The sequence below is a fragment of the Euprymna scolopes genome, chromosome 8 (genome assembly GCF_053919585.1).
Source record: "Euprymna scolopes isolate OS-2025 chromosome 8, ASM5391958v1, whole genome shotgun sequence".
In the NCBI taxonomy this organism is placed as follows: domain Eukaryota; kingdom Metazoa; phylum Mollusca; class Cephalopoda; order Sepiida; family Sepiolidae; genus Euprymna; species Euprymna scolopes.
Genome location: NC_136489.1, coordinates 42,661,088 through 42,673,014, shown reverse-complemented (window position 1 = coordinate 42,673,014; position 11,927 = coordinate 42,661,088). Strand labels below are relative to the sequence as shown.

Sequence of the window (11,927 nt, the reverse complement as noted above, 5' to 3'; positions counted from 1 at the left end):
AAGTAATTAAAATACGATTAAAGACAAACCAATATCCACCATCTATTATTTTTGACAACAAAAACAAATTTCTATATTAAAAAAAAATTATTATTTTTTCTCTTTATGTCACAGGTTGATCTTTAGTTTACTACTATTTAAAACCTTCATGACGACTTTTTAGTCAGCCAGATATGTTTTTGTTTGGGTTTGTGTAACAAACAACAAAGGTTGGAGAAAACAACAAAACAGTTTCATCTTTACGTTTTAAGCTAAAAATGCGAAATGAGATTATATTTATTACAGACGTCGTCGTTGAATGAGTCACGGCTAAAAATAAACATTGTTTGCCTGACACTATAAACATTTGTTTTCATTTCGTCAGAACGCTCAGATTGTAAAAACAAAACATTATAGATGAGCTCCCGCCCTACTACCACCACAAAACAAATAAACGAGATTCTACTTTTCATTTGTGAACACTAAAAAACTGCGAAACAACTGATTTAGAGTTTAAGGTGGGGGATCAGTTGACAGTTCACATAAGTTCAACGTAAAATGATGTCTCCATTCCCGGACCATTCTAATATTTTATGGCAATTAACCCCCTTCTCTTTCTTATTTTCTTTATTTATTGCTGTAGAGGGAGGGATATAGCTATTTTTTCAAGGCGATTACGCGTAGTTTTACGACAAGTAGGGCTAGAGACAGCGAGATAAAGCAACTTAATTTTAATTGCTGTAAAAATCTAGAATGATCTGGAAATGAGAATGGTGTCAATAGGTACCTCCACGGCGATGTGTAAAACGTAAGTAGTACACATTTTACTAGTGACATCATCACTTCGTGTGTTTGTGTTAATTTCTATGGATAAGCGTTCGCGTTATAATTATTAATGGAGTAACACATTTTTTGCTATGGATAAAAAATAATATAAAACTTACCTTTTGTAAAACAAATACATTTTTATTAACGAACTACACAGACTAGAGTGAGTTAATAAAATAAAATTAATTTTAACGTCATCTGTTGACACATGTATTTAAAAACAATGTTCTTTACAAGTCTCCGTACATTTTTGAAAAAAAAAGCGCCAAACATAAGGACCATTAGGACTACCCTCTATCAATTTAAATAATAAAATCAAAACGAATTTTTTTAAAGGTTGATTTTGGATTTACAATTTTTATTACCTCAATAGTCTTATATTCTTTTATATGAATATATTTTTTTATTATTGGAAACCTGTTATTAAAAAAATCCATTTAAACTTTATATCGCGTAATATTTGAATTTCATATAATTTAAAGCTTTTTAAAAATTATTTTTCAGAATTGTTTTTTTTTTTTGTTGTTGTAATTCGAATAACTATATTACCGAGAAAAAAAATTATCCAGAAAGTGTTTTTTTTTTAAACATAATATTGAATTTATGTCCAATTTTATTTACAACTTTGAGGTAAGTGAAATAAATAATAGGATTATATATATATATATATATATATATATATATATATATATATATATATATATATATATATATATATATATATACTATGCCTCCCCACGGGACAGAGTTAGACACCAGGGTCGTTTTTTAACGTGGAGAAAAGGTACAAATAATAAAATTTGTCTCAGTCGTGAAGGATTTCTCCTCCACCGAAAGAGAACAAGAAATAGAAGTGCAGCCTGAAGAACAGATACTACACTTTGATCTTGTTTATATATTTTATTGAGAAAGAAAAAATTGAACATAAAAAACGTACAAAAAATTCAATTCAACAAAATTAGGCACAAGGCCCCACAAGAAATTGGGAGGGGGAGGGTACAGGGTCTTTTTGACTATGTAACAGATGAGACTTTGAAGTCTTACTCTTGACTGGCAACATTTACCAAAATACCTCAATCACTCTGTGGATCCTAATCTAACTAATAACCCCAGCTCAGCGTTCAATGTAAAATTTAACTATGTACTACACTTTGATCTTGACCAAAGGCCAAGGCTATATATATATATATATATATATATATATATATATATATATATATATATATATATATATATATATATATAAAATACTATTTTTTAATTATTTGATCTTTTCAGCTTTAAAAATGTTGAAACTTATCAATCCACATTTATTTTGCTTAGTTTTCGGACCATGAAATATGGGGGGGGGGGAGAACACCTAAAAATATATATTTCCGCTAATATATTTATCGAAACCTACTTTTAATATGTAAGTTTATTTAATAATGACTGAATATCGAAAATTTCAGGAAAATATAATTATTATTTTCTTTTTACTAGCTTTTTAAAACGTCATTACGTTCCTATGAACGTTGTTTTTAAAGCGTCGATAATGTAAACACGATTTTTGTCTCGCATTTTCATTATTTTTGTATCCTGTAAAAAAATTTTGAAAAAATATTAGCAGTTTATTTGAAGCTTTTTCTATTAAATGGTAAAAAAGTTAGGATGATAACATTAAATTACAATTACATCGTGTTGCATATGGGGGGGGGGTAAAACTATGGCGCGCGTTGGAGGTACCTAGGTGTCAACGTTACGAAACTGGTTCCCCACTTTAAATTTTGAATTAATTTTTGTTGTTCTTTCGACCAAAATTTTCAGGATGCTCACGCGTAATCACCTAAAAAGACAGAATTTTTTTTTTGGGGGGGAGGGAGCAGGAACTGGGGTTGTTAATCTACAAAAATACTAAAAACAGCACCTCGATTAGAAAACAAATTCTACCAAATTATTTACTCAGCATTGCAAATGATTAAAAACGAAATGTCAATAATTGTTGATATGACGTTTTCAACGGCATACAACTGGTTGTATGTTTTCGGCGTCCCAAATTATTTTTTAATGTTTTTGTTCGATTATTAGTTTTAAAAGTACATTGCAATTTAAGATGTAACACATATTCATGAAGATTTAATATCTACTACTTTTAAAAGAGAACTTTGTATTTTGTTTTGTTAACTTGGATATAAGAAAAAAATCTTAAAATACAAGAATAATTAAAATTTAGAACTTGATAAAAAAAAAAAAAAAAAAAAATGAAATAAATTGTTACAATTACATCTTTATGAATTTTTTGTACTTTGTTACTATATATTAAATTACCATGTAATTTTAAAACTGAATGACAGCTTTGAAAAAGAATTTTGGACGGTGAAAACGTAAACAATCGAAATAAGACCATAAAGTAAATACATTAGGTATGGTAATGATGGCGGAAAAAGATAGGGAGACATAGTTTTGAAAGCCGGTTTATCATAATTTTTTTTTCTAGGTTTCCGACTACTTTTTGATTGCATTTGAAATATTAAAGCCTAAAGTTAATTTCCAAAAGGAAAAACATATTTGTACACGTGAAAAAAAAAAAAAAAGTTATAATGAAAAATGTTTTCACAGCAACATTCAGATGCAGACACATTCAGCTAAATCTTGAAGTTAAATAAATTCATAGTAAAATCCTTTGAAAGATAAATATTAGTTTTCTGTGTCTATTTCAAAGATAATTAGTAAAGTTTACTAAAGTAAAGTCCTAAGATATTAAATTAAATAATAATTTAAAAAAAACTTGTTTGTAAAAAAAAAACTTAATTAGCTACCAAAAGCGAGAGATTCTAGCTTCGCTAAGCAAAAACAAATGAAATCGTCAATGTGTTGATTCTACGAAAGCCCAAAATATCAGAAAGTCAAAAGGTTGTTCATAATTAATCAAGCTGTAGTCCACCTCACAACTGCTAAACTTCTGTCCGACCAAGAGTATGCGTATGGACAAACCCGTTCTACTGCAGATATTCTAACTGTAATCTCTGAACGTATATACAATGCACTGGATAAAGAAGAGGAGGCTAGGGCAGTAGCTCTAGATATATCTAAGGCCTTTGACAGGATATGGCATGATGATCTTCTCATGAAAATCAGATCCAAGGTATTACTGCACGAATACTTAACATAATTAAATCTTTTTTTTAAGTAAGAGAAGAATCCAAGTTGTCCTTGATAGTCGTACGTCAAAACAATATGATATAAATGTGAGTGTAATGCAAGGGGTCGATCCTGGGATCTTTATTATTCCTGATATTCATAAATTACCTCCATGATAAAACTGTCTTTGAGGGGAAAACGAATGAACACGTATCCAAGTCAATGGCAGAAACCCTTGAAAAAGACCTCTGGTTTGTGGTAGAATAAGGAGAAAAATGGATGGTCACATTCAATGCTGCCAAGACTAAGCTCCTTTCCTTTAATAACTACAAGAAACTTCTCAACTACAAATAGCCAAGACTGATGATACATTCGTTCAGACTCCTCGGCTTAACGTTCATGGGGCAACATTGAGTGCATTGCCAAAGCTGCTGAAAAGAAGGTGGGTTCTCTCTACCATGCTAGAAAGCTATTTACGCCTGAGAGTATCCTGTATCTTTACAAGGCCACCATTTGCCCATGTATGGAGTATTGTTGCCACATTTGGGCTGGTGCATCTGCTACTAGTCTCTTACTCTTAGACGGGGTTCAAAAGAGAGTCGCCAACCTGATAGGTCCTGTACTATTAGCTAGGCTTCAACCGCTGTCCCATCGACGAAGTGTTGCATCCCTCTGCCTGTTTTACAAATACTTTAATGGTAGATGCTCCGACAAACTACAAGCCCTAGTATCACCTCGACGTAAATACCCCCAAGAAATCCAACAAGCAGCAAAATCCCACCCTACACAGTAAAAATCCCTAGATGTAAGAAAGCCTTCTACTCTAATAGTTTCTTCCCTAGGACTGCTAGACTTTGGAATTCCCTTCTAGGTTCCTGTTTCTCTGACTGTACTGACAATGCAGAAGTTCAAGTGTAGTGTAAACTGACATCTCGCTGCTCAGCTCGCTATATAGTACCCCTACAAATTATGTCTCAGATAGTAGCCCCCTACATCAAAGTGGCACTGTGCCTTGTTTGGGGTGAAAATGCAATAAAAGTAAATAAATAAATAAAAAGAAAAAGAAAATGACGTTAAGTAGTTGGAGGAAAGGAAGGAGTGATGGTTTTTTTTTTTTCCTAGCCATGCATCCGTAAATTCCTATCGTGAACGTTTGTATAATTTTTACCATTTTTTAAATTTAATTATTTTTCTGTGTTCCTGCTTTTAAATTAAAAAAAAATTACTTTTCAAGATTATATAAAAATTATGCTACGCCGAAAGTTTCCCGTTCATTAAAGCAAGGAAAATATTAGAATCTTACATGTAAAAATTATGCGAAACATGTAATTTAGAAAAAAAAGTAGAAATTTTTTTTACAATTATAATTTTTTGTTGGGAAATGTTAAATAAACAATGTTTAAATCAATGATAATATCGGTAGTTTGAGAAATTAATTTTTCTTCGAGTTATATCGAATTCATTAATACGAACATTAGGGGCTTTTTACGTGATGCTCATGAAAAAATTAATTTTCTTTTTTTATTGTTACAATTTACGATGCTTTATTTTCATAAAAAAAAGCAAAACTAAATTCATTCATATCTTTTACTACTGAAAACCATAACTTTAGTAAAGGTATTTTTTGTTTAAACAAAATAATGCATTTCCACTAAGATTCAAATCAAAATAATGGATTCATTATATTCGATGATCATTATTTGATAACTACTGAAAATTTCATTAAAATTGGTTAATGTCCCGATCTTTGGTGAATTTTTAAGTAAGGAGAGGGGTTCAAATGTTTATTGTATTTATTTGCTTCCCCACCAAAGCAAATTAGGCACAAGGCCGTTTTTAATGTGGGGTAAAAACCGGCTCCCCTAAAAGTAGGCAAAAAGGGGGCACTCTGGTTACCAAAAATAATAATTGTCCCAGTATAGAGGGTTTCCCCTCCATTGACTGGTACAAATTATCTTAAGTGCAGCATCTGCAGAAAAGATACTACACTTTGATCCTGACCCGAAGGCCAGGAACAACAGAAAAAAGGCAAGCCAAATGTGTATACATTTTGAGCATCGGCTAATCATTTTGCACATACCTATTTAATATATATATATATATAATAAATTTAAAACAGATAAAAAATAAGTAGGAATATATAAGGTTTATTTGCCAGTTCAATAAAGGAGTAAACATTATAGATAAAGAGGGGTTTTTTTTTACAAGGTGGTCACTACTTATCAAGGCCTGGAAGCCACTCGGGGATAAGAATTATTGTGTGTACAGTACGTTAGTATTGGAGATTTGATAAAGTGTCTTACTTAAGTGAGCGGTTCATCAGGAATTTGTTTATGTTGGACTTGAAGACATCCAGGTGGTAGTCAGGTAGGAAACAGGCAAACGGAACAGAGTTCCACAGGCGTGCAGTTCTAAGAAAGAAGCTTTGTTCATGGAATCTATGTTTTCGTTTTCCCACAGATAAAGAGTGGGGAAAATTTTTGACAGTGGTTTCAACTAGACAGGTGTTTTTTGTGAAAGATTGGCGAGGGGGGGGGGACTAGAGATTGGAGCTCAGACAAGGATTTGCCATGGAAGCAATGATAAAACAAAGACAGGCTAGCAACGTCTCTCCTGTGGGAGAGAGGTTGCAGGGAAGAGAAAAGGGCATCCACCACTAAACCACGAAGCCTATTTTGTACTCTGTCAAGACAGGATAGGCTGTTTTTAGCAGCTCCTGCCCAAATGTGGCAGCAGTACTCCATCCTTGGACGTACTTGGCTTTTATATAGATAGAGAATTGCATCAACAGTGAGATATCTTCTGGAGTGGTAGAAGGATTCTACCATTTTTGCAGCGACCTTGGCAAATGACTATGTACGTGTTCCATTTCAGGTCAAGAGTGAAGGTCAAACCCAGAAGCTTATCAAAACATGGAGCTTTCCCTAGACGAGAGCCATTCATTTCAATTGATGCCAGATGGGGATCAGAGCGTTGATGATGTAAAGATAGGAGCTTAGATGTATTAAAAGTAATCAGCCACCTCTTCCTCCACTGTACCACGCGCTCAAGATCAGTGGAGAGAGAATCAGAGAGGACTTTGTCATTTACGGCCTTTGATGTGTTGCCATAGATTGTCATGTCATCAGCATAGATGTCAACGAATGATTTAAGTATGTGTTTTCGGAGATCATTGATGTAGATCAGGAAGAGAGTTGGGCCTAGGATAGACCTGAGGGACTCCATCATTAATACTGAGGGCCTCTGATTTCTGCCCATCAACCACTACTCTTATGAGCCTATCAGAGAGAAATTATTTAATGATTGAGAAAACATTTCCAGTTATACCATAGCTGGAAATCTTGTGAAGTAGGCCCTTATGCCATACATTATCGAAGGCTTTTTATATGTCAAGAGCAATTGCTCTAGAAAGGAAGCCTTTGTCGAGAGATTCATTTATCCTATGAGATATAACCGTTAGCACATCTACTGTAGATCTGCAGAACGGAAACCATATTGCATGTCACTAAGAAGGTTGTTTCTGCTGAGGTGGTTGACTACTCTCTATTTAATATGGATTCCGGCAACTTACTCATAACACACAGGAGACTTATTAATCAGTACTGAGAGGGAGACGGCTTATCACCTAAATTGTTAAATACAGGGCATACCGTTAACGAATATATATATATATATATATATGTATATATCTGCAAAATCCCATTTATCAAGGTCGAGAGGCCACTCAAGGATAAAGGTTAATAAATGTTGGTAGTTGGTAGTTGGTAAGACAATTCAATGATCAGTAATGGTTACACTTAGGGAAAAGAACCAAGTTATAGTCAGTCAGGAAGCAGCTCCAATTTATCCTGTTCCACAGACGGACAGTCTTAGGAAAGAAACTCTGGTCATGGAATTTACGTTTAGTTAATCCTTTTGGAAGAAGAAAACAGGTTTCATGTTTTTTTTTAAACTGAATAAATTGAAATGATTACTATTATTATTTAAATCGAGCCCCCCCCCCCAATCTTCCAAAGGGTACACAAGATAGGTAAATGTAGATGAAATCAAGCAAAGTAATCGTTTTCTCACACAACTAGAAAGCCATGTTTCCGCGTATCATCAAGAAAATGTTGCCTTTTCTTCCTCTACGAACTCTGTACTGACGTCATAATCATGCAGGTGTTGCCATGGTGATTCTTTCAGGATTTTCAAAGATCGATATTTACGTGCAGTAAACAAAGAAATTACAAAGAAAGAAACCCCGGATCGAAAATAAGGGGTTATTTTGTTTGAGAACTCTTGAATCAACTGAATTCTTCAGCCATTGTTTACCAACAAACAAGAGAAAAAATATGCATTCAGTTAAGATAGGTTGAGAGATTAATTTTGAATGAGAAGAGTGTGGGGTGGGGTGGGGTGGGGTGAATATTGCAACGTGGATCAAAAGATTATACCATAATCGAGTACAAATATGTGAAGGGGGAGAGTTGGTTAGTTGGTTGTTTTTTTATTTTACGGCATATCAACCTTTTTCAGGTTATTTAATGCCGAATCTAGTTATTTCGAGAAACGATTTTTAATGGAGTATATTTGTTTTTTAAGTCGGATTCTGTTTAACCCATAGTTGGGACCCCAACAGGTACTACCACTCCGGGTCAGAGTGGACCTGGGAGCAATGGCAATTAAAGGGTGGTTCCACACTCCCCAAGGCCCGCAAGGTGGGGCCTCACCATTGGATATAGTTTTAAGTCATATCCTGGACCAAGGGGGAGAGAGAGAGAATGGGGTGTTGGAACGATACGATCTCATGAAAAAACGATTTCCTTCTAAGATTTAAAAAAAAAAAAAAAAAAAAAAAAAGGAAACAACATCTGTTCTTTTTTATGCTAGTCATACGTCGGCTTTCGTTAAGATTGGCACTCCTTTGTTTATAAAGCCATTCGGCGGAAGTGACGTCAGACAAATTTTAAGGTATGGATGACCAACAACACTGTATAAAGTGTATCTTTTTTTTTTTTTTAAACAAATATGAAAATAGAAGTTTTATTCAAACAGTCTTTATTTGTATTTTTTTAATAACAAAAATAAATCAAAATCAAGTGTTGGTATTTTTTTTTTTTTTTTTTTTTTTTTTTACATCAAACATAAAATACAACTGTTATAAAAAATATGGTAATCGTGAAGAAAGAGAGAGCCTGTTTCCTCCGTTTGACTATAGGTGGCGTTACTGTCAGTCCACCCAGTTACGGAAGCACAAAATGTATATAATGGCACCCTTGAAGAAATAAAAATAAATGTTTTTGTTATATTTTAATTTTAAACAGTTTTTTTTTGTTTTTTTGCAAACATATTTAAGTTTTGTTTTTTTTTCAAACATATTTACGTTTTGTTGCTTGTTTATTTTCAAACATTTACGTTTTCTTTTTTTGTTTTTACGTTTTTTTTTTTTGCAAGCATAAACTAAATATTTTTTAAATATTTTTCTTTTTGAAAAGTTTGCTTATGCACTTATTGTACCGCGCTATTTTTTAATAGTAGTTTCAAGCAAGATTCAGGTTTTACAATATCCTTTTTCAAATATATATATATAAATACTCGCGGAAAAAGTAAAATAAGCGCAGAAAAATTAAGAGAAAAAGTTGATTTTTTTTTTTTTATTATTATTATAAGAGCGTAAAAAATACTCGCGGAAAAACGGTTGTACCCATAAATATGTTTAAAAGAAAAATATAGAAAAAACATTTAGTTTATGCTTGCAAAAAAAAAAAAAAAAAAAAAAAAAAAAAAACGTTAATGTTTGAAAATAAACAAGCAACAACACGTAAATGTTTGGAAAAATAAAACTTAAATATGTTTGCAAAAACAAAAAAAAAAAAAAAAAAAAAAACGTAAATATGTTTGAAAAACCCCCCAAAAAGCAAAAAAAAAAACATGTTTAAAATTAAAATATAACAAAAACATTTAATTTTATTTCAAGGATGCCATTTTGTGCTTCCGTAACTGGGTGGACGACAGACAGTAACGCCACCTATAGTCGAACGGAGGAAACAGGCTCTCTCTTTCTTCACGATTACCAAAAATATTTATGAACTGTTTTTTTAATCAAACAATAAAACAATTTATATATATATATATATATATATATATATATATATATATATATATATATAAGAAACAGTTCATAAATATTTTATTGAGTTCTATTTTTATGTTTAATGTAAAAAAATTACCAATTACTTTGAATAACACTTCTATTTTTAGATTTGCTTTAAAAAAGTGCTAGTGCACTTACTGATCCGCGCTATTTTTTAAAATCGTATTTCCAAGTTTAATTAAAGTTTTATGATGGTTTTTTTTATTCAATTGTAAGATAGAATAGGTACAAAACACTCTCCTCTCCCCATGTTAAGAATGGCTTTTTAAATAATAACGTTATTATTTCAGAACGAATCAATAAGTGCACTAGCACCAAAAAAAAAAAAAAAAGTTACAATATATAGTGTTGGTTTGGTCATCCGTACTTGAAAATTTGTCTAACGTAACTTCCGCTGAAGAGCTTGTAAACAAAGAAGTGTCAATCTTAACGAAAGTCCATGTGTTTGACAGGCGGACATAACGTGGACAGTTTGCATATAGGTATTTGAGTATTTTGCAGAGAAGCCAACAAATGAAATATAAAGGGTTCAAAATGTCAAATATATAACAATTAAATGTGAAGGCAAGATAAGTTACTCTTCTACATACCTGGATAAGTTGTGTGTGTGTTTAACGTATTTTAAACATTTCCTTCGATTTGAAAAAGAACTAGTGCTGAATTTGTAAGCAACATGGCCGACATCATGTCTTCAGAGTGTCATGAATGACTCAAAACTCGAAAAATAAACAAAATACTGATAGAAATCGACCCAATAAGCAAAGCATCATCTCACTGCCAGTATTATTATTATTATTATTATTATTATTAATTTGCGATTTTTTTTTTTTTTTTTACTCTGGGAAAGTTCGGTCTGCCCCCCCCCCCCCGTCATTATTTTTATTTATTTATTTACGACTTTTTGAAAGATTATCTAGATTATAAACGAGAGAACATCATGAATTTTTGGAGGATTGGAGTATATGAATAACACGGAGGACTCTACTAATGTGTTCTTTTTTTTTAAATAATAGACTTTCGTCGACTATATGTCCACAGCCACCCATTATATTTTTGTTTTTTGCAATATTCATACCATTGAATTGTAGATTTACACGAAATTCGATTACTTGCTAAACATATCACAGGTAGTTCACAGGCAAAATAAAAAAAATTAACGATAATAACACAGGTAAACAAAGGTGTGACCCTTCAAAGAAGGCCCCACTCCTTATTGAAAGTTGTTTTTTTACACTTACAACATCTCCATTATTTAAACTTTATTTAATTTGGCTTTTGAATAAGCCTGCATGGACATAGGATGCCCACATGAACAAAGCTATTGGGGGGGGGGGCTTGACAATATTGTACAACTGAATCCTTGAAAAAATGTTTAATCTTATATATATTATTATTATATATATAGAATAAAAACATCGCAGTTTTTCCCCTCTGGACCGTAGGTTTACAACAATAGATGCCACATACAAATTTATTATGTCTAAACTATTAGCCACTATCTTATGTAACTATAGAACAACATTTTAAATACATTTATTTGTTAGAATAAACACCTAGATTTAATCCTACGAATGACTTCACCATCGCAATCACCTATAAATGAAGTAGTTCCCAATTTTCTCCCTAATTACTAAGTCCTCCCACCATCCCCATTCTACACCGTCTAAATTTACACATAGGGTACTTATATTGAAACCCCACCCTTTGTAACTGATCCGTAAACTCATAGACGTAGCATTCACATTCCATTCCTCAAAATAAAAAATAATAAGGTCTCCCCAGACATGTTCCTGCCTTTCTGACTGGATGATACGTGACATTCTCCTGTTCCACAATGAAACTAATCCCGGTATTAAATGAATAC

The 11,927-nt window shown here is 32.4% G+C and overlaps 2 protein-coding genes across 2 annotated transcripts in view; one reads left to right on the top strand and one right to left on the bottom strand.

Annotated features, from left to right (window-relative positions):
- The window catches only part of LOC145283532 (BCL2/adenovirus E1B 19 kDa protein-interacting protein 3-like), a 50,115-nt gene that overhangs the window by 31,672 nt on the left and 6,516 nt on the right, over nucleotides 1–11,927 (bottom strand). The window lies entirely within an intron of this gene.
- Nucleotides 678–11,927, top strand: part of LOC145283530 (uncharacterized) — a 260,711-nt gene continuing 249,461 nt past the window's right edge. Inside the window, exon 1 of the mRNA XM_080132400.1 lies at nucleotides 678–787. The gene's annotated coding sequence lies outside the window, so the exon portion shown is untranslated. The remainder of the gene's footprint in view (nucleotides 788–11,927) is intronic.